Below are 13,260 nucleotides of genomic sequence, written 5' to 3'. Positions count from 1 at the left end.
TCTCCTATAGAAGATCCCAACATTCACATCAGGGATTTCATCGAGATTTGTGACACTTTCAAGTTCAATGGAGTTTCTGAAGATGCTATAAAGCTGAGGCTTTTCCCATTCTCTCTGAGGGATAAAGCTAAGTGCTGGTTACATTCTCTACCAGCAGGTTCTATCACCAAATGGGAGGATCTTGCTCAGAAGTTTCTAACTAAATTATTTCCTATGGGGAAGACAGCTGCAATCAGGAATGCTCTTACTCAATTTGCGCAGCAATTCGGAGAATCGTTGTGTGAGGCTTGGGATCGTTACAAGGAGATGCTTAGGAAGTGTCCTCATCATAGCATTCCTGACTGGATGATCATAAATTGCTTTTACAATGGTTTGGTAACACAGTCTAGGCCCATGCTCGATGCAGCATCAGGTGGAGCCTTATGGGCTAAAAGCTACGATAAAGCTTATGAGTAGATTGAACTGATGGCTGCTAATGAATACCAGAATCCAACTCAGAGAATGCCTCAAGGCAAGGTAAAAGGAGTTCTGGAAGTGGATACAGCTATTGCTATAGCTGCTCAGCTTCAAGCTTTAACGATGAAGGTGGATTCTTTGGCTAATTATGGAGTTAATCACTTCACAAGTGTTTGTGAGCTTTGTGTAGGTGCGCATGAGACTGAGCATTGTGCTATTTCTAGTGATTCAACTCAGTTTGTAAGCAACTTTCAGAGATCGTAGCAACCAACTCCATCCACTTATCATCCCAACAACCGCAATCATTCTAACTTCAGTTGGAGCAAAAATTAGAATGCGGTGCAAAAGCCTTATCAGCAGTATGCAGCAAAGCAATTCAACCCTCCTGGTTTTCAACAACCACAATATGCACCAAGACAACAACCACAATATGAAAAATCTAAATTGGAGGAGTTGAGGCTCATGTGCAGGTTAATACAATTACATTGAGGTCTGTCAAGGTTGCGAATCACGAAAAATCTCAAGATTCAGAATCTGAAGTTGTGGCTAAAGAAGATATGCAGAACGAAGCAGAGGTGGAACCAAGGAAAAAAACTATTGTCAACACTCCTCCTGAGGGTAATACAGGGGAAAATAGGTCTATCATCCACCTCCTTTTCCTAAGAGGCTGCAAAAGCAAAAGCTGGATAAACAATTTGTTAAGTTCTTGGAAGTTTTCAACAAACTTTATATCAACATACCTTTCATTGAAGCTCTTGAACATATTCCTAGTTATGCAAAGTTTATGAAAGGTATTCTCTCTCGGAAAGTGAAGCTCGATGACTTAGAGATTGTTGCTCTCACGGAGGAATGCAGTGCTGTGTTGCAACAGAAGTTGCCTCCGAAGCTTAAGGATCCTGGAAGCTTCACTATTCCATGCACCATTGGAAAATTGTCATTCGACAAGTGTTTATGTGATTTGGGAGCTAGCATCAATCTGATGCCTTTGTCTATCTTCAAGAAATTGGGTCTACCTGATCCAAAGCCTACTTATATGTTCTTGCAGTTGGCCGATCGTTCTATTACATATCCACGAGGCATTGTGGAGGATGTCTTGGTCAAGGTGGTCAAACTCATCTTTCCTGCTGACTTTGTAATTCTTGATTTCGAGGAGAATAAGAAGATTTCTATAATCTTGGGAAGACCTTTCTTGGCTACAGGCCGAACCTTGATTGATGTATAGAAAGGTGAGCTCACTATGCGAGTTCAGGATCAGGATGTGACCTTCAATGTTTTTAGTGCCATGAAATTTCCTACTAATGAAGAGGAGTGCTTTAAGGTGGAATTGGTCGAATATGTGGTTACTTCAGAACTTGATCAAATACTAAAGTCTGATGCCTTAGACAAAGCCTTGATGGGTGATTCAGATAGTGAAGATAAAGAAAGTGATGAACAATTGCAGTATTTGAATGCTTCTCCTTGGAAGCGAAGGCTGGATATACCTTTTGAATCTCTTAGATTGGAAGAGCTTAAAAATTCTCCAAAGCGCCTCAAGCCATCTATTGAGGAAGCTCCTACACTCGAGCTTAAACCTTTGCCTGAACAATTGAAGTATACATTTTTAGGTGATTGTTAGGGCGAAAACACGCGCTAATATTCACGCAAGTATACGCGTTCGCAAGTAATATAGAATACTTTCTAGTTCGTTCCCTCAGAGACTCAGACTAAATTATTGTCTAATTAAACTCACTCACCAATGTATGATTACTTCTCAATGTTAAGATACTAACACTTAAAATTGTTGATTAAATATTAACTATAATTAACTACTTAATTAATCACTTAACTAACACTTCAATTTATCAATAATAAAACACTCATGATATCATAACTTCATTATTACTTCCTTCTATAGCCATTGTTATTACCTTTAGCATGTGACAGTGATGATATTAATCGAATAACACGAAACTGATAAAAGCCAACTTTCATTACTAATACCATTCTACCAAGCATCCATAATTAAGATAGAAGTCGAATAGTCATCAATTATGTTGAGTTCCTATATGTCTACAGAAATTGACAACACAACGATTTAAGCACAAGTTATTCTTTTTTTGATTACATAGGGCAAATAAAACTGTTAGAGTTACCCACTAATCATGCACAACGTACATGAACCTATGCTAGCATGGCAAGTTCTAAATCTCAAGATCCACCGTCGCTTCACAAGAGATTAACCCCCTATCTTATATGTTCGCGACGCACATAAGACGAATACGCACAACCAATACTAGATATTAAGCAATCATCACACACTAAAGTATTAAACAATTAACTAAAGAATTCCATAATAAATCCGTTGCAACCCCATGATCACGATTAGCCCATAATAGAACTTATCGCCATCATGGGTTCATATGAAATCATGATAAACAAACACAAGAAAATAATAACTAAACTAATTATATTAAAACAGAGTACGTCACAAGAGTAAATAAGTCAAAGCAAGAAAACTAGCATCCAACGTTACAACGAAACAAGAATCACAAGAAAATATGCTTCCTCTTCGTTGCGGTGTGCTAAATCGGTCTTCTTCCTTATCTCCTTCGCTTCTTGCGTAAAACACAATCTTCTTCCAAATTACCCTCATGAAAACGTCTCAAATCTACTTATATAATAGTCCCATAAAACTCAGATTACATAGAAGTGGAAACCAAACAGAAGTAGAAGTCTAAAATAATTCAGCAAAATTCCCGACCCTGCGCGGCCGCTCAGCATAGCTGCGCGGGCGCGCAGGTTGCTGCGCGGCCGCTCAGCATAGCTGCGCGGGTGCGCAGGCCTCCACTGGAAAAAAATCCAAGTTTGCTCCGTTTCTTCGCCGTAATCTGCCCGTTCCTTTCCTCTCGCAATGGTGAACACATGCCAAGGCTTATTCTTGATGATTCCTCCCCCGAAATGCAACTAATACCCTGAAATGCATAAACACTAGAAAAACGCATCAAATACACAAAATACTTGATTTCAAGACACCAATTTAAGCCATTTTAAGACGTTCTAAGTGGTATAAAATGCCACTTATCACACCCCCAAACTTAAATCGATGCTTGCCCTCAAGCGTCACAGACTCAAAAACAAATATGCATGAATGCAATCTATATGAAAATGGAGCGATCCCCCTTACTACAATTAATCAACCAAATTGCCACATCTCAACGAATGCAGTTAGACAACTAAAGATCAATAAACTCATGCAAACGGACATACAACCAGAAACGTGGTGTGTGCAAATGCTTAACAGATATGCTTCGGAACTAGACCAATTACTATGACTAGACTATCCTCAAGGCAATCCTACGATTATACAAAGAATAAAAATTCCAGGCACAAAGTGATATTCAACACTACAAGAACTCTGGAGCTTACTACGAAATCATGCTTTTTATTTACAACTCAAATGCTTATTTGAACGTGCAATGAGTGAGGTCCACAAAAGACTTATACAATGGTATCCATGTAACGAGCGTTAGGTTAGCAGATCCCAGACTCTAAAAGCCTTAGGTCACTAGGCACAAAGTCCCATAAGAACTTAATAACTCGAATACCAAAGAGCCCACTCTTGATCAATTATGCAAATTTTTTTTTTTTTTTTTTTAACTTCTGAGCAAGTGCGTTTCGCTCCATCTTGCTCAACCCTAGACTACTCGCAACATATGCGAGCCGGCTACTAGCCATTTGACGCCTAGCCACAACTAGCAACAACTTCCATATTTTTTTTCTCCAAAATTTTTCTTTTTCATGTCTTTATCACTAAGAACCTATAATCGAATTCTAAGCATAATAAGTAGATTGACCTTGAAAACAACCAAATCATAACACAATCTAGCCCTTTCGCATTCTCTAAGACTTAGTGGACTTACAATTGTTTCTAGCATGCATATCAACGTACACAACTTAATATCACTTTAATGCTATCACTACACTCACATCAATATCACAATTCAGTCGATAAATCATTGCAAAAGGGATCATGGTAAATGCATGAGCTACATGACATTCATAAAAAAAACTATATGGCATAAATTATGCAACTATATGAACTAAATTATCATGAATATGCAACTAAATGACACACACACAATATTCCTTAACTACCACCCCCAAACTAAAAATCTTCACTGTCCTCAGTGAAAGTAGTAGAAAGGAACACAGGGTATACCTACTCGGAGTCATCATCATCATCACCCTCAGTGGGTGGAGTATCAGGCGGCGGGTATGCAGAGTCCTCACCAAAAACTGGCCACTGGATATCAGCTCCAAGGCCTCGAAAAGCAGTCCCTAACGCAAGGGTGAGCTCCTGAGCAAACCTGCTCTGCGTCTCATACATGGCATCCATCCGCCGTGAAAGCCTCCTATACTGGGCATCAACCATCCCAGCACCCTCCTGAGCTCTCGAAGAACCAGCCTCATCACGCCCTGGCCTAGCCATAGTAGCACCTCGTGCTGGACGCCCTCCTGGAAGACGATAACCCAGCCCATGCTCCTCAGGCTCACCACCGGTCCACTCCTGCATCCCATTCAGAGTGCCAGAATCAATCGGAGCGGCTGGCAACTGCAACTGCTCATGAGCCGGCCAGTTCACTCCCACTGCTCGGCATAGCTTCGTAACCGTAGATGCATAAGGGATGTTCATATGCTTTGCTCCCCTCAAAAACTTCAGAATTCCTTGGTAGATAAACTCACCAAGGTCCACATAGTACTCCTCATTCAGAATTCCCCACAACAGCTGTGCTCTCTCAACTGTGACCTCGTGTGCATGCGAAGAAGGCAAAATATTAGCACAAATAAATGCATTCCATGCACGGGCATACCTGTTCATGGTGATCGCCGGAAAGTGACGATACTCATTATTGCCTGTACTGCGGGTCCAAACTGTGCCCGGTCGACAGAGAGTCGCACAAATCAAATCCAAGTCAAAATCCTCAGCAGTCTTTTCATTCCAGTTCTCCTCCTCGGGCTTCCTCTCTCGCTGTCCAATCACATGGCGAATCGCCGCAGGATGATAATCAACCGTCAGCCCACGGACCACAGAAAACCCATTCTTTTCAGCCTTCGCGTTCGCGTAGAACTCGCGAACAACGCTCATCGGTACTGCTTCGGGTGACTCACAAAAAGCTATCCACCCCTTCTCTGCAATCATGGGCAACAACTCACCATCCCTCCCCGATGGTAAAAACCCCCTCTCCTTCAGAATCGGCTTACCCAACAGCCTAGTGTACTCCTCCTCCGCGGCTTTGTCAGTTAACCGAGGCCTTGCAGCAGTACCCCTCGATGAATCAGCAATAGGAACTGTGCTGCTGCTGTCAATAGTGCGTGCTCTCTTGGGTGCCATTGATTCGTGAATAAAAGCGTGTAAGAACTGATATTTGATGTTTGTGAGAGGGTTTAAGTGTAGGAAGTTTTGTGGGAGATATGTAGGATAGGTGTATGTATATATAGGGTGTGGATTAGATTAGGGTTTGGGAATTAAGGGATAAAATGATGGGGTAGTGGGAACAAATCGTGGGTTTATGGGCTAAAACTGTTTTTGTGTTTGTTTTTGTTTGGTTTTTTTTTTTTCTGAACTGTAAAAAAAATTTCTGGTCCTCGACCCCTGCGCGGCCGCTCAGCATAGCTGTGCGGCCGCTCAGCTTGCTGCGCGGCCGCTCAACTTAGCTGCGCGGGCGCGCAGGGGGTCACTGGAATTTTTTTTTTCAGCCCCTGTTTTCTGATTTTTTTATGTTTTTGGATAGGTTATTAACTTCTAAGGGTTCCTGTAACAATAATTCATGGGTTGCCTCCCACGCAGCGCTTCTTTTTCGTCATTAGCTTGACGTTTCGTACCCTGCTCAAGTAGTCAACAAAATGGCACTAACCACTTCTCGATTTGCCATGTCCCCATAGTAGTGCTTCAACCGCTGACCGTTAACCTTGAATGCTTGGTCCGGATCATTCTCAAAAATTTCCACCGCTCCATGTGGAAACACAGTTTTGACAATAAAAGGTCCAGACCACCTTGATTTCAACTTCCCAGGAAAAAGTCGGAGCCGAGAGTTGAATAAGAGAACTTATTGCCCTGGCATAAATAACTTTGGATGTAGCTTCCTATCGTGCCACCTCTTCACCTTTTCCTTATACATTTTGTTATTTTTGTACACTTGAAGTCGAAATTCATCCAGTTCATTAAGCTGAAGCATTCTTTTCTTACCAGCTGCATCTAAATCCAGGTTCAACTTCTTCAATGCCCAATAGGCCTTATGCTCAAGCTCCGCAGGTAGATGACATCCCTTACCGTACACCAACTGGAACGGTGACATCCCAAGTGGAGTTTTGTATGCTGTTCTGTAAGCCCAAACAGCTTCATCGAGCTTTAAAGACCAATCCTTCCTTGACGGACAAACAACCTTCTCTAGAATGTGCTTTATCTCTCTGTTAGACACTTCCGCTTGACCATTTGTTTGTGGATGATAGGCAGTAGCTACTCGATGATTCACATTATAACGCTGCATCATAGAAGTGAACTTACGGTTGCAAAAATGCGATCCTTCATCACTTATGATTACCCGAGGTGTTCCAAACCTTGTGAAAATTTTCTTATGAAGAAAATTTAGCACTGCCTTTGCATCATTTGTCGGTAAAGCTTTAACTTCGACCCATTTTGAGACATAATCGACTGCCAGCAAGATGTACTGATTATTGCAAGACGAGATAAAAGGCCCCATGAAATCGATTCCCCATACATCAAAGACCTCGACTTCAAGCATCACATTTAATGGCATTTCATCCTTCCTTGACAAATTTCCCACTCTTTGGCAACGATCACACCTTAAAACAAACTGATGAGCATCCTTGAACAAGGTAGGCCAGAAAAAACCTGCTTGCAGAATACGAGCTGCCGTCTTCTTACCGCCATAGTGTCCACCATAAACCGTGGAATGGCAGTCTCGTAATATCCCCTCCGTCTCACAGAACGGGATACATCTCCTGATGATCTGGTCAGCTCCCTGTCTAAACAAATATGGTTTATCCCACATATACCACTTCACCTCATGCAGAAACTTCTTCTTTTGAGCGGATGTCAAATTAGGAGGCATTATATTGCTGATGAGATAATTTACAATATCTGCAAACCATGGTTCTTCCTCCTGAATTGCAAACAACTGCTCATCCGGAAAAGATTCATTGATTAACGTCCTATCTTGTGAAGTAGAATCGGGATTCTCCAACCTAGAGAGATGGTCAGCTACTTGATTCTCAGTACCTTTTCTATCTTTGATCTCTAACTCAAATTCCTGAAGTAAAAGCACCCAACGAATGAGTCTTGGCTTCGAATCCTTCTTAGAAACCAGATAGCGAATAGCTGCATGATCAGTGAATACTGTTACTTTCGTACCAAGCAGATAAGATCGAAATTTCTCAAAGCCAAAGACTATAGCCAAAAGCTCCTTCTCAGTAGTGGTGTAGTTCAATTGGGCACCATTTAAAGTCTTACTCGCATAGTAGACCACATGGAAGAGATTTTTCTTGCGCTGTCCCAGAACTGCACCTACCGCATAATCAGTCGCATCACACATCATCTCAAATGGTTCTGTCCAATCTGGTGCTGTAATGACTGGTGCCGTGATCAAACTCTCCTTGAGAATCTCGAATGCTGCCAAACATTCATCATCAAATTTGAAAGGTACATCTTTCTCAAGCAAATTGCACAACGGCTTAGATATCTTTGAAAAGTCCTTGATGAATCGCCGATAAAAACCCGCATGACCAAGAAAACTACGGATTCCTTTCACAGAATTAGGTGGGGGAAGATTTTCAATGACTCCCACCTTGGTCTTGTCCACCTCCAGACCCTTGCTAGAGACCTTATGCCCAAGGATAATGCCTTCACGCACCATAAAGTGACATTTTTCCCAATTAAGCACCAAATTAGTTTCCACGCATCTTTTGAGTACGGCGCGCAGATTATTCAAACATTCATCATATGAGTATCCAAAGACGGAGAAGTCATCCATGAACACTTCGACGTTATTTCCAATCATGTCAGAGAATATAGCCATCATACATCTCTGAAAGGTGGCCGGGGCGCCACATAACCCAAATGAAACTCTGCGAAAAGCAAACGTGCCAAATGGACAAGTGAAGGTAGTCTTTTCCTGATCCTCTGGTGCAATACAAATCTGATTATACACGGAATAACCATCCAGAAGATAAAAATACTCATGACCCGCCAATCTGTCAAGCATCTGATCAATAAATGGAAGGGGGAAGTGATCCTTCCTTGTGGCTTTGTTCAATTTTCTATAATCCATGCATACTCTCCATCCTGTAACTGTTCGAGTAGGGATGAGCTCATTCTTTTCATTTGCGACCACAGTGATACCTCCTTTCTTAGGTACACATTGTACGGGGCTCACCCATGAGCTGTCAGAAATAGGATAAATGATGCCTGTATCTAGCCATTTCAGAATTTCTTTCTTCACCACCTCCTTCATGATGGGATTCAGTCTTCACTGCTGTTCCACAGTTGGCTTACTACCTTCCTCTAGCAGAATTTTATGCATACAATATGAAGGACTTATCCCCTTGATGTTTGCTATGGTCCATCCTATAGCCGATTTGAATTCTCTCAAAATCCTTAAGAGCTTGTCTTCCTCACTACCTGAAAGGTCAGATGAAATAATAACAGGTAACGTAGATGAATCACCTAAAAAAGCATACCTCAAGTGTTCAGGTAATGGTTTGAGCTCCAAGGTAGGTGCTTCCTCTATTGATGGTTTGAGCTTTCCTTCTGCATTCTTGAGGTCAGAAGTACCAAGCGATTCAAATGGCATGTCCAGCTTTCGCTTCCAGGGAGAAGCGTTCAGATATTGTAATTGCTCGTTGCTATCTTCATCATCGCTGTCAAAATCCCCCATTAAGGCCTTTTCCAATGCATCAGACATTAGCATGTGATCGAGTTCCGAAGTAACCGCAGAATCAATCACATCCACTTTTAAGCACTCCTCATCTTTTGTAGGGAATTTCATTGCCTTGAATACGTTGAAGGTCACATCCTGATCTTGGACCCGCATAGTAAGTTCCCCTTTTTGCACATCTATCAAGGTACGGCCAGTAGCCAAGAAAGGCCTTCCCAAGATTATGGGAATCTTATTATCTTCCTCAAAATCCAGAATAACAAAATCTGCAGGAAAGAAGAGCTTATCCACCTTGACGAGCACATCCTCAACTATGCCCCTTGGGTAAGTAATGGAACGGTCAGCCAATTGTAGTGACATGTATGTGGGTTTTGGATCAGGCAGATCCAGTTTTGTAAAGATCGACAACGGCATCAGATTAATGCTTGCTCCCAAATCACAAAGGCACTTGTCAAACGTCAGATTGCCAATTGTGCAAGGAATGGTGAAGCTTCCTGGATCTTTCAGTTTTGGTGGTAACTTTTGTTGCAGAACAGCGCTGCATTCTTCCGTGAGAGCAACGGTTTCAAGGTCATCCAGTTTCACCTTCCTTGAAAGAATAGTCTTCATAAACTTCGCATAACTAGGCATTTGTTCAAGAGCCTCAGTGAAAGGTATATTGATGTGAAGTTTCTTGAACACCTCCAGAAACTTTCCGAACTGTCTATCCAGCTTTTGTTGCTGCAATCTCTTAGGAAAAGGTGGTGGAGGATAGAGCTGTTTCTCCCCTGTATTAGCCTCAGGCAGAGTGTGTTCAACAGTAGTCTTCCTTGGTTCCACCGCTTTCTCCTTTTGCTTAGATTCTTCATCTCTAATTTCAGCTTCTACTTCTTTTGCCTTTTCAGAATCAGTTACTTTCCCAGACCTTAAGGTAATAGCCTTGACTTGCTCTTTAGCTTCCTTCCTGCCTGGTACTTCCGTGTCACTGAGAAGAGTACCAGGTTGACGATTGAGCACTGCATTGGCTAATTGACCGATTTGATTTTCCAAGGTCTTGATAGAAACCGCCTGACTCTTGCACAACAGCTTAAGTTCCTCAAAATCAGCACTAGTAGGTGCAGCTGCACTTCCCTGTTGAGGATATGATTGCCTTGTAGCATACTGCTGTGGTTGCTGGAATCCAGGTGGGTTAAACTGTTTACTCACTCCTTGCTGATATGGTGGCTGAATAGCATTCTGATTATTCCCCCAGCTGAAATTTGGATGATTTCTGTTGTTAGGATGATAGGTCGCTGGCATAGGCTGCTGTTGTCGCTGATAATTATTCATATACTGAACAGATTCATTGACAAGAGAACACTGATCTGTAGCATGAGAACCTGCACAAAGCTCACAAACCATAGCTATTTGATTAACTCCATACGTAGCCAGAGAATCAACCTTCATTGATAGCGCTTGGAGCTGGGCTGCAATAGCGGTGGCTGCATCAACTTCCAGAATACCTGCTACCTTGCCTGACGTCATCCTCTGAGTTGGGTTTTGATGCTCATTTGCAGCCATCGTCTTGATAAGATTATACGCCTCAGTATAGCTTTTAGCCCATAAGGCACCTCCAGCTGCTGCATCGAGCATGGGCCGAGATTGGGCCCCCAAACCATTATAGAAACCAGTGATCACCATCCAATCCGGAATTCCATGATGTGGACATTTTCTCAACATTTCCTTGTAGCGTTCCCAAGCCTCGCACATAGATTCTGTAGGTTGCTGCGTAAACTGAGTAAGAGCACTCCTCATAGCAGCAGTCTTTGCCATCGGATAAAACTTCACCAGAAACTTTTGCGCAAGATCTTTCCACGTAGTGATGGACCCAGCTGGTTCAGAATGTAACCAGTCTTTAGCCTTGTCCCTCAGTGAGAATGGGAAAAGCCTCAACTTGATAGCCTCATCAGTCATGCCATTATACTTAAAAGTGCTGCAGATCTCGACAAAATTCCTTATGTGCATGTTGGGGTCTTCAGTTACCGCTCCTCCAAAAGAAACAGAATTCTGCACCATCTGAATAGTGCCCGGCTTGATTTCAAAGGTGTTAGCTTGAATAGCCGGATGAAGGATGCTTGACTGAATGTCATCAATTTTAGGCCGAGAAAAATCCATAAGAGCTGGATCAGCTTGAACAATACGATCTCCTATGTTTACTGGTTCTTTCTGCTCAGTTCCTGAATCCGAATCCTCAAAATCTAACTTCTCCGGAATATCAAGAACTTCGTCTGTCTCCTCAGCTGTATCTAAAGTCCTCTTGCGAGCACGAGAACGAGTTTGCATAAACGCTTGCTAAAGTACCTGAAATACAACCGGAAAAAATAAGTAACTACTACGTCCTAATCACTGAGTCCTAATGACCAACGATGGTAAGTACATAAACTAAACAAATACGCCGAGTCCCCGGCAGCGGCGCCAAAAACTTGTTAGGGCGAAAACACGCGCTAATATTCACGCAAGTATACGCGTTCGCAAGTAATATAGAATACTTTCTAGTTCGTTCCCTCAGAGACTCAGACTAAATTATTGTCTAATTAAACTCACTCACCAATGTATGATTACTTCTCAATGTTAAGACACTAACACTTAAAATTGTTGATTAAATATAAACTATAATTAACTACTTAATTAATCACTTAACTAACACTTCAATTTATCAATAATAAAACACTCATGAGATCACAACTTCATTATTACTTCCTTCTATAGCCATTGTTATTACCTTTAGCATGTGACAGTGATGATATTAATCGAATAACACGAAACTGATAAAAGCCAACTTTCATTGTACTAATACCATTCTACCAAGCATCCACAATTAAGATAGAAGTCGAATAGTCATCAATTATGTTGAGTTCCTATATGTCTACAGAAATTGACAACACAACGATTTAAGCACAAGTTATTCTTTTTTTGATTACATAGGGCAAATAAAACTGTTAGAGTTACCCACTAATCATGCACAACGTACATGAACCTATGCTAGCATGGCAAGTTCTAAATCTCAAGATCCACCATCGCTTCACAAGAGATTAACCCCCTATCTTATATGTTCGCGACACACATAAGACGAATACGCACAACCAATACTAGATATCAAGCAATCATCACACACTAAAGTATTAAACAATTAACTAAAGAATTCCATAATAAATCCTTTGCAACCCCATGATCACGATTAGCCCATAATAGAACTTATCGCCATCATGGGTTCATATGAAATCATGATAAACAAACACAAGAAAATAATAACTAAACTAATTATATTAAAACAGAGTACGTTACAAGAGTAAATAAGTCAAAGCAAGAAAACTAGCATCCAACGTTACAACGAAACAAGAATCACAAGAAAATATGCTTCCTCTTCCTTGCGGTGTGCTAAATCGGTCTTCTTCCTTATCACCTTCGCTTCTTGCGTAAAACACAATCTTCTTCCAAATTACCCTCATGAAAACGTCTCAAATCTACTTATATAATAGTCCCATAAAACTCAGATTACATAGAAGTGGAAACCAAACAGAAGTAGAAGTCTAAAATAATTCAGCAAAATTCCCGACCCTGCGCGGCCGCTCAGCATAGCTGCGCGGGCGCGCAGGTTGCTGCGCAGCCGCTCAGCATAGCTGCGCGGGCGCGCAGGCCTCCACTGGAAAAAATCCAAGTTTGCTCCGTTTCTTCGCCGTAATCTGCCCGTTCCTTTCCTCTCGCAATGGTGAACACATGCCAAGGCTTATTCTTGATGATTCCTCCCCCGAAATGCAACTAATACCCTGAAATGCATAAACACTAGAAAAACGCATCAAATACACAAAATACTTGATTTCAAGACACCAATTTAAGCCATTTTAAGACGTTC

At 41.6% G+C, this 13,260-nt stretch overlaps 2 non-coding genes across 2 annotated transcripts; one reads left to right on the top strand and one right to left on the bottom strand.

Moving 5' to 3' along the window:
• Window positions 1-228: 228 nt before the first annotated feature.
• Window positions 229-335, bottom strand: LOC141676229 (small nucleolar RNA R71). Its single transcript, XR_012556829.1, has one exon. It is a non-coding gene; the product is annotated as a small nucleolar RNA R71 (small nucleolar RNA).
• A 10,723-nt stretch (window positions 336-11,058) lies between these two features.
• LOC141675465 (small nucleolar RNA R71) lies at window positions 11,059-11,165 on the top strand. The gene has a single exon (XR_012556116.1). It is a non-coding gene; the product is annotated as a small nucleolar RNA R71 (small nucleolar RNA).
• Window positions 11,166-13,260: the final 2,095 nt, after the last annotated feature.

This window comes from Apium graveolens, chromosome 7, assembly GCF_009905375.1.
Source record: "Apium graveolens cultivar Ventura chromosome 7, ASM990537v1, whole genome shotgun sequence".
NCBI lineage: Eukaryota > Viridiplantae > Streptophyta > Magnoliopsida > Apiales > Apiaceae > Apium > Apium graveolens.
This window is presented reverse-complemented; position numbering and strand designations above follow the sequence as displayed.